Below are 14,991 nucleotides of genomic sequence, written 5' to 3'. Positions count from 1 at the left end.
AGGCTGCCAGCTCCGGCCAGGGAGCCCCAGCAGCCCCTTCTCCCTCCCGATGGATGCTCGGGAGCGGCTGAGCTGTGTCCCTGCTCATCCCTCTGCGGGCGACCGGCACGTCTCCCGCGCTGAACCCCCGCAGGTGGTGGTTTGGGGTTTTGTTTTTTTTCAGGGGGCAGCAGAGCCCCTACCATCCCCACCACCACCATCCCAGCTCCCTCTTCACCTCCTGGCTCCCCGCTTAGGGCTAAGCTGTCCCGGGGAGGCTGCGCTGCCCAGCTGCCAACGCCAACGCACTCCGGCTCTCTCTGGCTCCTCTGCTCCATCCATCCATCCATCCATCCATCCATCCATCCATCCATCCATCCTCTCCTCCTATAGGCTAGCGGAGCATGCCCGATGCGATACCGTGGCAGTTAGGGTCCTTGCCTATAGCTGCCTGTTTTACAAAGCTCCGATCTGTGCGTGTGCGTGTGTATGTGTGTGTGCATTTTATCCCTCCCTCCTATCCCTCCCTCCCTCCCTCTCTCTCTCTCACTCTAATGTGTGATCTGGAAAGCTTATAAAAGCCTGATGTAATCCTTAATGCAGCCCCTGGCTACAAAGACTGGATCTAGTTTCACAGAGAGAGATTCAGAAGCAGAATTTAAAAAAAAAAAAAAAAAAAAAAAAAGTGGGGGGAGAAGAGAGAGAAAGAAAGAAAAGCAGACGAGTGGATTTTAAACAAACATATCTTTCTGAAGAAGACCATTCTTGCTCTTCGCTGCTGGGAAAGCTACTCTGAACCCTGCTGTATATTTTTTTAAAAGGAGAAGACTTGATTGTCTGCTTGGATCTAATGATTTACTGGCTTTTAACTGCGTTTTTCCCCTCTCCTAAGGATTCCTCAAAAAACGGCTTAATTATTTTCAGCTTTTCTCTTCCACCTGCCTCTCTGCAGAGACACCAAAGGTTCTCCCTTCTTCTCCCTCCCCATCTCCGTTTCTTTTAGGATTTTTTTTCCCCTTTCCTGTTTAATATATACATACATATATATATATATAAGTGTGTATGTATATATATATGTAGAGGCAAGAGTGGAGGGAGCGGAGGGAGAGAGAGCTCTGCCATCCTTTTGGACTTCACGCGCTGCCCAATGTTGGGCTGGTTACCCCTGGATATGTTGCTGGTTTCCATTTGGAATTTGACAAAAGGAAGAAGGAGGATATAAAACCTGGGGAGCTCTGCAAGGTAAGGGGCTCCCGGCCACCCTTCCTTCTTCCTCGGAGGGGAGGGAGAGGGGGGACGCGACTTCTCCGGGCTGCGCTTTGCCTTGAGTGCAGGGGGGGGGGTGTATCTCTCCATCCTCAGGAGAGGCAGGGATGGGGGCAGCGGTGGGCACCCGCTCCTCTGCTTTTGCCCCTGGATACAGCACCCGGAGGATGTTTTCGCCCCCTCCGCTCTGCAATTTGGACAGAGAGAGCATAATCGCTCCCTACCATGGGAAGTTTTAACTTTCGTGCATGCGGGTCCTGTGGGCAAACATCAAGCGGCAGTGGAAAATATTGATGTCTGCAGGATGCGGAGGGGGAAATGCATTTGTGTCCTGGGGAAAAGAGCTGGGGACTGGGTTGTTCCCGGGGGAAAAGGCAGCCAGGTGAGGGATGGGGAGAGGGAAGATCACGGCGGGAGAGCTGCAGAGCCAGCCGGGGCTGAACTGCAAAGTGCTGGGAAGCCGCGGTGCCTTCGCGGGCAGCCCTGGGGTCCGGGACTCCTCTGCCTGCAGTGTTGGCAAACAAAGTCTCGGAGGGATAGGCAGCTGCCTGCCCCGGGCGTGAATCTGCCTCCATCCCAGCTCCTTGCCTTCCTCCTTTCCCTTGGAGAGTTTGGAGAGGGGGGGGTGTCTTTCCTTGCTTGCTTTGCCGCTCGAGTGGCACCTTCCCAGGGCTGGGGAGGCAATGAGCTCCTAATGTTTTCCCCCCACCCAATGCCATTTATCAGCACTCCGCTTTCACACTGTAGGAGAAAATTATCCTTTAGCCTATGTAGAGATCAGAGTATGGCACAGACACGCACACAGTGCTCCTGGAGCTGGGCTCTGGGGGATGCTGGCACCCAGGCATGGCTTAGTCTTTCTTTGGGGGGGGGGGGGGGGGGATGGAGAGAGAAGGAGTCTCCATCAGGGATGCGTAATTACAAAGCATCTTGTTCTGAATCACCCTGTGTGGGAATGAATTGCAAAATTTGTCTCTCCCTCTTCCCCCACCGCCCCCTTCCCTTTCACGGCCTGACATTCGCTGATGGAGGGTGGCTGTTGATGCATCTTCAGACTTTCGCAGAGAGGTATTTCAGCCATGGCTCTGCCAAGGCTGGAAGGAAAAGCGAGGTGGAGGGGAGCAGGTAGGGGTTTCAAAGGGACTTTTCAGCCTGGTTGTGCTGCGGTCCTGGCTGAGAGAAGGCATCGGTCCCCGGCAGCTGAAGGCACAGGTTGCAGATCAACTCTGCAAGGTACCTTCGGCTCGTGACTCACGCTCATGTCCCCGATCCTGCCCTGGCCAAGGAAACAACCCCTGTGAATCAGGTGCACAGAGAGGAGGTGGTGGTGGGAGGAATATCAAGGCAAGGTCAAAGGGGTAGAAGGCAAAAAGACACCCTCCTCCTCTCCATACCTGACCACTGCATCCCTTTGGAGCTGGGGCTTTCCGGGGCTCAGGCTCAATCCAGCTCCAGCGCTGGGTCTGGCGAGCGCCAGGGCCAGCTGACAGCTGATGGCTGAGGGAGGAGGAGGAGGGGAAAGGGGGGCGGGGGGGAGGAAGAGCGAAGCCACTTTGACAGATGCCAAAACCTGCCTGCGCGGCGGAGTGAAAATCGCAGCGCCTCGAAAGCCGGTGGTCCCTGGGAGGGTACCCAGGGTTGGTCAGGGTGCAGGGTGCACCCCCCCCAGCCCCTTTACCTGTTGATTAGTTATAGGTTTGCTCTCGCCTGGCCACGCAAAGCCTAAGGAAAGCCAGGAGGGATGAGCTCCGGGCACTCCACGGAGTTGACTGGCGACCGCCGCCGCGTAGCAGGGAGGACTGTGTATTAATGATGATGACTCTGCTTTGGCTGGTGCTGAAATATCTGTATTATCTATTATCAGCTGGGAGACGAGGCTGGAGGCTTCGCAGAGCTGGGATCTCATCCAAAGCCCGGGCTGCTAAAGGAAACAAACAACTCCCCATGCATATTAAGTGGGTCCCTAATTAATTAATGACTCATTAACCTGGGTCCTGCAGTCCTTACTGTGCCCAAGACCTCGCCAAGGAAGAGGAGGGAGGTCTCAGGGCAGAGCAGAGGAGGTTTTTTTTACCCTCAGAGGGTGTTGAGGAATTGCACCAGCTCTCAGCCAAGCCGCACTGCCAGGGGACAGGGTGGCCACCGATCTGAGCCAGGCAGGGGCCGGGGGCAGGCAGGGGGCTGAGCAGGCAGGGCATCCGTCTTGGTGGGTCTCAGCTGCAGCGGAAGGGCATGGGGACCACAGGGGTGCTGGGGCCAGGGGGGAACCGAGGGACCCCATCCTCCGCTCCACGGGTTATAGTGGGGTCAGGGTGCAGCAGCCGTTCTGTTGCGGAGAGCGGAGAGGAAGGCCAGGCAGAAACAAGGCAGGGGCAAGGAAGAGGCAGGGCAGGGCTCCTGGCCCTTTCCATAGCACTTGGATGGTGTTACAGAGCCCTGGGTTTAGGGATAGAGGCTTGGAGCCCCCCATAACTGACCAGCAAGTTGGGCAGGCTCAGGGAAGGACTGGCTGCAAAGGGAGGTGGTTTTCAATTAATGAAGGGTCTGTACCCCTATTCCCCTTACATGGGGGAAACTGAGGCAGGGGATATGTGTCAGACCTTTCCCGGCCTGGGAAATGTGTGTGTGGAGACTCCTGAACCCCACTCACATCCCCAAGGAGCAGCCAGAGACAACCTCTGGGCTCGGGGGGAGCACATACCCCCCCCCCATCCCACTGCTCTGCCATCCCAGGGAGAGCTGCGTTTCCCTCTTCCCCGCAGTACGGGGCACACACAGAGCCCTTCCCTCCCTTGCAGCACCCCCTGCCCAGGCCCCTTTTGCAATCACCCCAAACTTAGCGACACCCCCACACACTCCTTCCTTCCTTCCTTCCCACAGCATCGGAGCCATCCCCTTTGCAACCCTGGGCGGGAGAGGCTGCAAAAGGGTGGGAGGTATCTCATCCTAGTGTCAGGGTCCCCCTCCCCAATCTCCTCCGGCCCCGTCCGCTTGTGGTAACGGCGTTTTGGGGGGGGGGGGGGTGGGAAGCAGCCGGGGGTTTGCGGTGATCGGCGGGGAGGTGGCGCTCGCAGCCCGGCTATCACCGCCCGCCGCCCCCGGAGCTCACGGCTGCTCGGCACAGCCCGGGGGAGCGCTGCCCACTCCCCCCCCCCAAAAAAAAAAAAAAAAAAAAAAAAAATCAAATCAACCAACCTCGCACAGCTGGGGCTCGCAATAAGGGCTGCCTCACACCCCGCGCACCCGAAACACGCAGCCCCCACGGGGTTTATTCCCCACTCTGCGAGCATCACCTTCCCATGGGCTTATACGTCCCCCACCCCTTGTTTTTTACCATACTCCCTCGCATGTTTTATGTGCCCCACCTCTCCCCGAACTCAGCATCCTTGTGAAAGCGGAGGCTATTCGGGCTCTCCCTGTTGAGTGCAAGCGTTATGTGATGTGCAGCTCTGCTCACCCCATGCCCAGGAGGGGCTGGAGCAGCCCCCAGCCCCAAGGGCTTGTTCGGGGGGCTGCTTGCACGACCCCTTGCTCCCTACAAGTGGATATCGGAGTGAACGAGCACTCTGCTCCTGCGAGTCAGCCCAGAGTATCGTCCAGCAGGAATCGTGCCCCATCATTCCTCCTAGGGAGGAAGATGATGGAGGGGTTTCCCGTGGTGCCTGCGGGGCTGCAGAGGGCACTTCTTTCCCCCCCCCCCCCGCCTTTTTGGAGAGCTAGAGGGGGAAATAGTGTGATCATAGATCTAAATTCACCTTCTCCCGCAGCTCAAGTGTAGTAAATCCCCTGTCATCGATACCTGTTGCAGGGTATCAGTTGGCTCATTAATTAGCTCCAGGAAACCTGAGCTGGTAAACAAATGAGTCAAAGCTTTTCCCTGGGCCCGATCCTGGGCTTGCGGCAAGCTGATTGCCACCTTTCTAGGATAGGTGCAAAGAGAGAGGAGTATTTTCTTCAAGATGGATGACAGGCTGTCTCTGTAACTAGCTCGCCTCCTCCCCTTGGAGAAATTTCACATCCCCGAGCAAGCCTTCAAAGGGAAGGGAGCTGGCACCTGGCCTGGAGGTTTGCAGAAGACTGTCTTTCCTGGTGTCGCAGCACATATCAGAACAGCTCGATGTGGCTGCAGACAAAGCGCAGGGGTCTCCAGCACATCCCAGTGCTGGCCATGCACAGGATGCTCCTATGTTCTTCTCCTGGCTCCTTCCCCAAATTCTCTGGGGTCTCCGCTTGCCTGGGGTTTGCGGAAGGTGCTGGGATGAAAAAGGGTGGGAGGGGGATGCTCGTGCTTGGGTGAAACTGGATTAAGGTGTAGGTAACTTGCTGATGAGGGTTGATGCCCATCCATATATTTGGGTGGGTTGGGGATGTGGGGCTCTGAAGCATGGGAAGAAAGGGGCTGGGGCACAGTTCTCTCAGCCAAGATGGGGATAGTGATCTGCTTTGCATCCCAGTTGCTTTGAAACATGTATCTGCCAGGGAAAACAGTATTTCAGTGTCCCATCTGCACTGGAGAGGCAGGAGTCTCGTTGACTTGAGATGTACTCTTTAGATTCATGTGTGGCCCCCTCAGGTCCCAAATCCACAGGGGACCAGCCCTCTACGTCCCATATCACCATGACAGGGCGCTGTGGCAATTCTCATTTGTCCAGGTGAGGGCCACTACAGATGTCATCTTGGTCTTTAGCATCCTCCGGCTTCCCAGTACAGGATGTCCCATCTGCCCTGTAACTCTTCTTACCGCTCCTGCTGCCCCAAAGGTGCTTCCACAGCACCACACCATCCCCAAGCCAATATTGGTGGCATTTTGTTCCAACGTAAGAAATGACCAACTGGAAACCAAACTTCTCTCTTGGAGAGCAGCAATCTGGGAAGTCAGCCGATGCAGAGAGCATATATCCCGTTCTCTTACATGCATTCCGTGTGGTAGTTGGCTTTTTAATATGATTTGTAGTGTGCTGATGCTACAAAACACAACAGCACATGCTAAAAAAAAAAAAAAAAAGAAGGAAAAATGAGAAAATTAGCAGTAAATGAGGTTCCTTCAGAATGTCCATTCATCGTCACATCTTGGGCTCAGAAATTCCTCGTAGTGCCTCTTGGAGCGAGGGTTTTGCATTACTCTGATTATGCTGAGGTAATCTGTCATGTTGCTCCAAGAAGCTCTCAGGGAAGGAAAAAAAAAAAAAAAGGAAAAGAAAGATAATATTTTAAATCAGAGAGCTGCTAGATTGGTGAGTCTGTCTCGCAAAGACACACATCACTGCTCCCTTTATAAAAATTTAAATTGGTTACCTCTGTCAGAGAAAATGAGAGAAGATTTGCTGATTTTAATTTGTTGGAGCGAATCACCTCCTGCCAATGTTACCAATATTAAACTAGGGATGGTTTCCTACTTCCCTTCTCCTACTGCCTCTGTATTTTTTCTGAAATATCCCTTCATAAAACATTGATCAAGGAGTGACCAGCTGATGATAAATGAGCTGTTAAACTGCAAGCTCTGCTGTGTTTGGTTTCATGCCTTATCCCTGGGACAAGGGGGACTGGGGAAAGCAAGTCATATCTGCAAGAAGAACAAGTAGAGACCTTGTAAGGAAATCTAGACTTTCTACTAGTTTGGAATATTTTGGGGTAAAAATTGAAACAGATGGCTATAACCTTATGTGGTACACTCCATGTTAGCCTAAGTACATGTATGAAGTACATGAGGTATGAAAAATGCTCCAGCAAGCATCATAGTTTTTAAGGAGGTGGCTTACTCCAGGTAGAGCTCCTGCTTGCTGACTTGATTTGGTCTGAGAAAAGGACGGAAGAATCCTGCATATATTTAGGACACCATTTTGTGCATGCAGTATGCATGCATAAGTATATATTATTGCCAAGCTCTTTTTCTGAGCATCTAGTTTTGGTCAGAGGCAGGTCTTGTGACACCTCATCCTATGATTTCAGCACTCCCACCTGCATGCTCACCTTGTCTCCTGCCTGTTGTCAGGCTGGCTGTGCTAGATGGAGATGTTTCCTCAATTTTTAAGCTCAGCTGACCTATAACAAAGTCCTTGCTGTTTGCAAAATGGCTCTTTTTCTTCCCTTTGCCAGATATTAGGACTATACCATTCCTGTCAGACCTACCGATTCCATATTCATTGAGAAATAACATAGATCTCTCTCTAAATGCTTTCAGGACAGGGGTCATCATGATTTCCATGCTAGAATAGATCTGGAGCGGAAACACTTTGTCTCTGTCCCATCTGTGCTGCTGTCTTCTTGCAGACCTCTCAGCTGATCATTTATGCCTACAGCTCTGCAAGCCTCTGAAAGTTCAGTCTACCCAACACCAAACCCCATGGCTTGATTTTAAAAGATGTTGTAGCGCAACCCCTGATAAGGGCCAAGGGCTTTGTAGGGCTGATCTCACCCACCGCCAAACCATGTGTCTCAGGCCAGGGGTTCAGGTCACAGTTCATTTAAGCAGTGGTCTTTCTGCACTTTGGTGTTTTCATCTGTAAAATGGGGATGCCTGGCTTCCTCCTTCCCAATGGGGCTCCGTGCCAGCTGCTCAAATGGACTTGGTCAAACAACACATCTTTTGGGATTATGAGATGAAGAGCATCAGCCAAGCACCAGGCATGACTGATTCTTCTTGTGTTTTGATTGTGAACGCATGTCCACCCTTACACATTCCTTCTGAGTCATGTTTTCTTATTATTTCTCAATCCTTATTTTCCTGATGCCTTTCTACAACTGAGGGTCTGGAAGTATGCAAGTCTCCTGTACCCACCTTGGGTTCCCTCTGGATTAAACACATACTTTTTCAGGAGACCTTGTATAACACTTCGTCCTGCAAAATGCTCCTTTATATAGTCCAGCCCATTTTGATATGCCAGTAGTTTAAGCCTGGGGTAGGAGCCTGCTTTATACTATATGTTGTTTAGCAGCAATCTAACATTGGCTATCTTCTCGAAACAAATATCTGCTGGTTCCTGCAAATGAAAGTCAATACACCTTCAGAAGGAAATTTGTCCCAATGGGGTCTTTTGTATTGAAAGCCCTGTTGGTAGATTTATTCATTGTGCAGGTTCGTTCCCTTAACAAGTCAGTTATTCACTGGCCATTGCTTGAGGGTGTGTGGAATTTATGGTCATAATCCTGTAATCAGATATTTTGTTATAGAGGGCTTTGCCACTGTGGAAGGTTTGAATAAATCAGTATGCAGCAAAAATTGATCCTCTCACAATCTATTTCTGGACTCAGCTCCTGCTTTAAGAGAATTTTCTTTCTTCTTGAACCATGCTACTAAAGCCTTTGCATGTTTGTGCTCTGGGCAGCCCTACCAAAGCTATGCATTACCGCATGTGCACAGATATACGCACACATTTATGCATGTTTTCTGGGCGTGATTTTAGTTCTGACCATGTTTGAGATGCACGCCGTAGCCATTTCCCAGATGCACACACAAAAAGATTTTTTTCTCTATCACCTGACTTAAGCATCTGGAAGTTGGAAAGGACTGCTTGAAAAGGCTTTAATCAAATGCCAGTGAAGAAAGGGAAATCTGATTTTGAGTAGCTGCGCTGATGCCTTAAGTACTAAAGAGCTCGGCCTGCTAATCTCCACTTCTCAGATGTTGTTCTACAATCTGATCAGCCCTATTGAGCTGAAACAAGGGTTAATTGCTGACAAAAAGCTCTTCACCTTTGTGCATGCAAAGAAATGGGCAAGGGTGAGCACCCTGTATTTGGAGCTTAGTGCAAGCTCGCCATATGCAGGCAATGGTAAGGGACTTCGGTTCTTGCATGTGTCCCAAAAATATCTCTTTATGGAAGTAAAATTACAGCAGAGCCTATGATTTTTTATGGCAGAAATCAGAGATGGGAGGAGAGAAAAATCCCTGTAACCTAGCAGCCTGTACAGCTGCTGTCTGTTAGGTCGTCGGTGATGTTAAATGTGTGAATGGTGGTGAATCTCTTCCCTGTGAGCAGGGCTGAACTGTCTTGGCACTTACACTTGGGATGGAGCTTGGCGGTGATATGGTGAGTCAAAGGTCTGACATGCTTGCCTGCCTTGCGAGTGTTTCTGAGGCACAGCATCTTTCTGGGGGAGCTTTGCTGGCTCTAAGTGTGGGTTTTGATTTAGGAAGAGTGTGTGACAAAAGACATCTAGCGCCTGGTCTGCTCTGGTGAGTGCAGGCAGCCCAAAGGAGTGTAAGACTTTGTGATAAGGACCGTGTGGATTATGTCCATAGAGCATGTGGGCAGACAAACACATAGGTGGTTATGGGAGAGGAGGTCAGTGGGTCTGAGCTGCCCACATCTCAGTAGAGGCAGCAGATGTGACACAGCACTGCCCTTCCAATCACCCATCTTAGCACTTGCAGGTCAGCCATGAGGGCAAGTGAATGAATAAGTTAATAGTGAACGTACATTGTTAATAAAAATAACATGAACTATGTAAAATATTGTCAGTCCTGTGTGACTTGCTGGCTCCTGACAGCTTGGGGGTTTTAGATATGTTAATAGGGATAGCAATGCTGCGAGGACTTCCAGATTCTCCAGATGGAGATGATTCTGCTACCAGCAGGAGAGATGGTGACAGTCAGAAGCGCAGCAAGGCTGGGAGGGCAAGGGGGATGCCGGGAGAGATCCCAGCAAAATGCCAGTTAGCTGGGGGATCCAGTTAAGTAGGATGCATGGAAGTATCAGGAAGGTATTGTGTGCCGTGAGAGTTATCATGCTTGTAGATGTACCCAAGGCACCCCTCAGTATCTGCAGGCATGGAAATGTCACTGGAAGGGGAGATTTTGGTAGCAAGCCCCCAGATGGGCTAATCTCAGCCCACAGCCTGACCCTCTACCAAGACTGAGAAAGATGGTGGGGTGGGTCAGAGGAGGTGATTTCCAGAGGTCTCTTCCAACCTCAAGCATCTGAGATTCTGTGACAATGGGACACAAGTGCTGCAGATTTTGATGCCCCCACTAGACATAGCTGCCTTCAGGAGCTGCTCTTTGGCTTGTAGATGGTGAGCAGAAGGCCTGCAGGGTGTTTAAAGCTGTCCCGGGAAAAACATTGAGGGCTGTCTTGCAGGACAGACTCCAAGGTGGGACTGTATGACAGCACTCTTTGGGCTTGGTATCTCAGAAAGGAGGAAATCTGACTGGAACTGAGGTCTGGGGGCTGAAATCTAAGGGCACTGACGTGTTTTGAAAGAGACTAAAACCTTTTGTTACCGAGACAGCCTCACTACCCCTCAAGAAGCAGAGATTGTCCTTGCCCTGTGTTAGAACAAAGCCCTGATTTGAAGTCCTGTTGACTTAATCCCACTTTTCTAGACGAGGACCCTCTTGGTATGTCCATACCCCTTCATCTCGCTGGAGTCTTACACTGATTTTTTTGGCTGGGCTGTGGCCAGTGGTAATGCTACAGCATCTTTGATCAGAAATGTGCACACACCTTGTCCAAAGGTGTGATACTTAGCTTCTTTTACTTCTGTCACTGAAGCCTTGTTGTGAATAGTTTCCTCTGTTGTCCTGGGAAAAGCTGAACATTCAGGGTTGTTCTGCAGTTGAGAGTAGTTTTCTGGGATTTGGAAAGGAGGGATGCTCCACCACAAGCTGCAACAGCTCCTTCTTCCTGGTTCTGATGTCTGGTGGATCCCTCCCTTGCTTGGTCTGACATTGGACTTCTGATTAGTAACAAAGATCTTCACAAAAGGATCTCTGAGGCCATCCCCGTGAGGTTAGCACCAGAGTACCTACAGCATCAGGTACAATGTGGGATGTAGTGCTGGGGATGAGGAAGATGAATGGTAAAGTTGGCTGTGGTTCCTACCAGCTCCCAGCATGTGCAAGGACTATTTCTTGGGTTGGAGCTCATCTTAAAGGGTTCAGGGAACTGAAACACCTTTCTCTTCCCTATCTTGAATAGGTCTCAAATGTGTTTACAGAAGAGCTCACCACAATGGTTTCCATTTTATGTGGTGAAGGGAATGTGGGACAAAGCAGTGATTTTTTTTCTCACCTCCCTTCCCTTGCCCAAAAGGATGGTTGAATCTAAATAGGACACAACTCTTCCCAGTCTTGGAGGTGGGTCACCAGGCTCTGCTTGTGTGCAGGTGACAGTGGAAAGCTGGTGCTAAATACAACTACCATGCACAACCGAACACGTTGGATGCTCCACACCAGACACGGCTGCCTTTCACGTGGACTGAAAAGTCTTCCTGTAACCTCCTGTACTCATAAACACAGTTTATGAACCACAAGGTGCACAGCATGCTGTAGCGATGTGGTTATTAAAACCCCAGCCTCCCACCTCAAATTGCAACCCAAATGCTGTGTTTGTTTCCCACTTAATGCTGGCCCTCTGAGGTTTTCTTTTAGAGCTAAGCTCTTTTGAATTTGCTGTTGATTACAGAGCAGACAGCATAATCTCCCTGTGGAAGTTATTTGTAGCTGGGGAGGAGGAAGGGGGGGGGGAGAAATCAGTCACCCTAGTGCAAATGCCAGAAATGGGGTGGAGAATTAATGATGCTGCTCAGCCATACTTTCCACTCAGTGGCCCATCCTGCCACTCAGATGTCCTTTTCTGAAAGTGTCGGTCTGATTGCTACAACTCCTTAGACAGTCAAAGAAGGAATAATTGGAAGGGGGGTTCAGCTGTGCAAATTGGCTTCTAGTCTGGAAGGTGACTTCGGTGGTGTAATTGTTCTGTCCAGCCGCCAAGCTCTCATCAAATACTGGCAGCTGGGGCTCTGTCTAAACCCTTATTTTCTCTGTTCTTGTGGCAACTAGCCTGGCTGTTTCCTGGGTCATCAACAAGGCGAATCATTTAACGTCATTGTGCTTTATGCCTTCCTAAATTATTGACCAATACTGTCTGATGTCTCAGAGCTTTTCTTGATGAGCTCTTTTAGACTTACATCACTTGATCACTGTGGGTTGCACAGCACTGAATATGAGCATGACCAATGTAGAGCTCCCGAGCACAGAGGCAGATGGTTGGACTATGGCTTGAATTAGGTGGAAAGCGAACCATTGGCAGAGATCAGGTCAACATCAGGTGGTCTTGGGATCCTGCTTCATCTCCAGCTCAGCCCTATCCCTCTGTGAAGATCCTGGAGAGCTGCTGCCATCTCCAAAGGGTTCCTTTGCACCCTTTCCTAGGTACTCTCAGCCTCAGAAAAATTTGGGCTGGGGGTTCATGAGTTTAGGGAAGTTGGTCATCTTTGCTACAGTGGTGTCTGACAGGTTCCTCCTGGTATCACTGTGGCAAAAGCAGTGAGGGTGGGAGATCTTTAGGCTGACAAAAAGCTGGTATGCAAGCAGCTGGATTTTCTCTGTGGAAATCCAGTTGAATTTTCAAAGCTTGAAATTTTTGTTCGTTTGTTTTGGTTTTCTTTTTCTTTCTTTCTTTGGAGGCAAGGAGTCTTGCTGGTGAGTCTTGACTTCCCGATGCTCTTCACTTGATCCATTGCAGGTCCTGGATGGCTGCAGTATTTGGATTTTACCAAACATTAGCCATAAATAGCTTTGAAATGGTAACAGCACAAAGCCTGGCATTTTTGCACTGGTGTGATAGGCAAGTAGAATTGGGAGGTGGAGGACATCAGCCCAGCCCTGCCCAGTGCACCAGCTGCTGATTAATAGTTATTTCCCTTTATTTCACAGAATCCATAGCAAAGACTCCAAAAGTGGTCAAGGCTTAGTAAAACATTGACTATTCTTCCCCTCGAATAAGAAAAGCTCTAACACTGGTAAATATTCAAGGTGAGAGAAAAGTGAGGAAGCCTGGGTAAATATGATGCTGTTGCTAGCACCATGATAGCTAAAAGAAGCTCTGACTAAGGCTGAGCATTGTTGTGCTTTATAAAATCAACGTTTTTAAGATCTCTTTCCTTATTATTCCAGGAGTGGAGATGGGTTTCACCTGGGCACCATCAGAGTTTCTTTTCGTTGCAGTTAATCCTTGCAAGTACTTTGCTGTGCCAGCATCTCTAGTGTGTGCGTGTGTGTCTGAATCCCTGCAGATCTGCAATCAATGAAATATCACATCAAATGTTAATCAACAATACATGCCAGTGCTTGTTCTTTGACTAAGTGTCACAGTGCAACTTGTTGCCACGGGACTAAGTTCTCTCTTTCTCCCCACCTGAGGCTTAGTCTTGATCATATGGTTTATTTAGTAATAGTTCTTCGCCTATGCTGTGCCCTGGATAGTGCCTGGCATTGCCTTGGTACCAATCACGTAGTGTGGATGGCCATCAGAGTTCTTGAGCCCAGGCTCCATCCCTGTGCTGTTCGACCGTATAGCTGTAGACAAAAATGCCACTATTGACCCAAATGATAATAAATACTAGGTGTCCAGGAGAAAAAGAAAGAATGAAATGAGAAGGGAGATGTTGACATCAGCATCCAGGCTTACAGGGAGGTGGGACTCACAAACCACATCACAGGACGATACTTTGCATGTAGCCTGGGGTGTGCCAAAGGGTAAGCTAGCTGGCGGCGTGGATTTGCACTCTGTGGCTTGGTCCACAACTAGTTGAGGTCAATGTGTTGCACAGTGGAGTGTGGCATCTCAGGTGAGCCTCCAACATAACGTTGGTCCATCTGTGCTGCACCCCTGAATCCACATTTGCCACTTGACGGAAGCTTGTGGCTCACAGGGTAACAGCAGTCCACTGCACACATAGAAGAGACAGACAGAGCTGGCAGCACTTTTTTGTCCAAGCTTTGGTGACTTTCAATAGCCGAGAAGGATCTTGGCTCCTCCTTTGCACCACTTCTCAGTAGTGATGAGGAAAGACGCTACTGACTTTCCTGAGCATCTGTTTCATCCGTGGCATGGGGGAAGTGATTTTCTTCACTGCTGTACTGATTGGAAGTCGAACAGCCTTCAATCCTGTGTTGATTATGTTCCTTAGAGCATTGAGTCTCCTGCAGGTTCTGAGAGCCTATATGCATGAATGCCAACCTGTAACCCAGCAGAGTCTTCGAAACCATATTTTCTTGTGAGACAAAGCCTGATAATTTCTGGCCATTTAAAAGCCTTCAGGAACATCCTAAATTGTGTCCTCTGGGCTGGATTCCAATGTCAAGTCTTTTGTATTTCAGACTCTCCTGTATGATTATTGGAGCAGGGGGATGGAGTCTCTACATGAACAATCAAGGACCTTCCACCTGCCTTTTCTTCACCACTGTGGCATTTTACTGAACCCCAGGGTACTTTCTAATCCTCTCCCCGTCTTGTGCTGTAGTTAGGGCCCAGTAAACTAAACAGGGATAGGACACGGATCCAAAAACTGCCCTGCATTTCTGCAGACAATTTAATTTTTAGAACACACCCTGATGTGTTTTCAGCCCTGCTTGGGCAGCACTCTCCCATCCCAAGCCTGGATGCAGTTTGGAGGACAGCCTGGCCAGGAACTCTTCCCAGGAGGAACACGGTCACCTTCTTCTGGCAGGGAGAGGGGTGAGAGCCCCAGCCATGCAGTGGTCCTGTGTTAATTGCAAGTGTTAATTGCAAACCAAGCAGCAGCACATGGGCTGAGCTGTGTGGAGATGCCTATCGGGGGGCTCCTCGCTGTACTATAACACCGCACAGCAACAATCAGCCACTTTTACAGCTCCATAGATCACTGGATAAAAAACACATTTAATTCTATGGTAAGGTCACTTTTTAGTTAAAAGGGACAGAATGGATTTAATTTATAAGCCTCTCCAACTTTATGGCTTGCATTTAGAGTTATATCTAT

The 14,991-nt window shown here is 49.8% G+C and overlaps 1 protein-coding gene across 11 annotated transcripts in view; it reads left to right on the top strand.

Annotated features, from left to right (window-relative positions):
• Window positions 1-264: 264 nt before the first annotated feature.
• ADGRB1 (adhesion G protein-coupled receptor B1) overlaps window positions 265-14,991 on the top strand; it is a 279,324-nt gene continuing 264,597 nt past the window's right edge. For 4 of the 11 annotated variants that reach the window (XM_075743190.1, XM_075743189.1, XM_075743197.1 and 1 more), the window contains exon 1: window positions 267-1,221. The gene's annotated coding sequence lies outside the window, so the exon portion shown is untranslated. Of the gene's footprint in view, window positions 1,222-14,991 lie in introns of all 11 variants that reach the window. The other 7 variants (XM_075743194.1, XM_075743191.1, XM_075743186.1 and 4 more) reach the window with 3 other exon arrangements.

The sequence above is a fragment of the Balearica regulorum genome, chromosome 2 (assembly GCF_011004875.1).
Source record: "Balearica regulorum gibbericeps isolate bBalReg1 chromosome 2, bBalReg1.pri, whole genome shotgun sequence".
NCBI classification, from domain to species: Eukaryota; Metazoa; Chordata; class Aves; order Gruiformes; family Gruidae; genus Balearica; species Balearica regulorum.
This window is presented reverse-complemented; position numbering and strand designations above follow the sequence as displayed.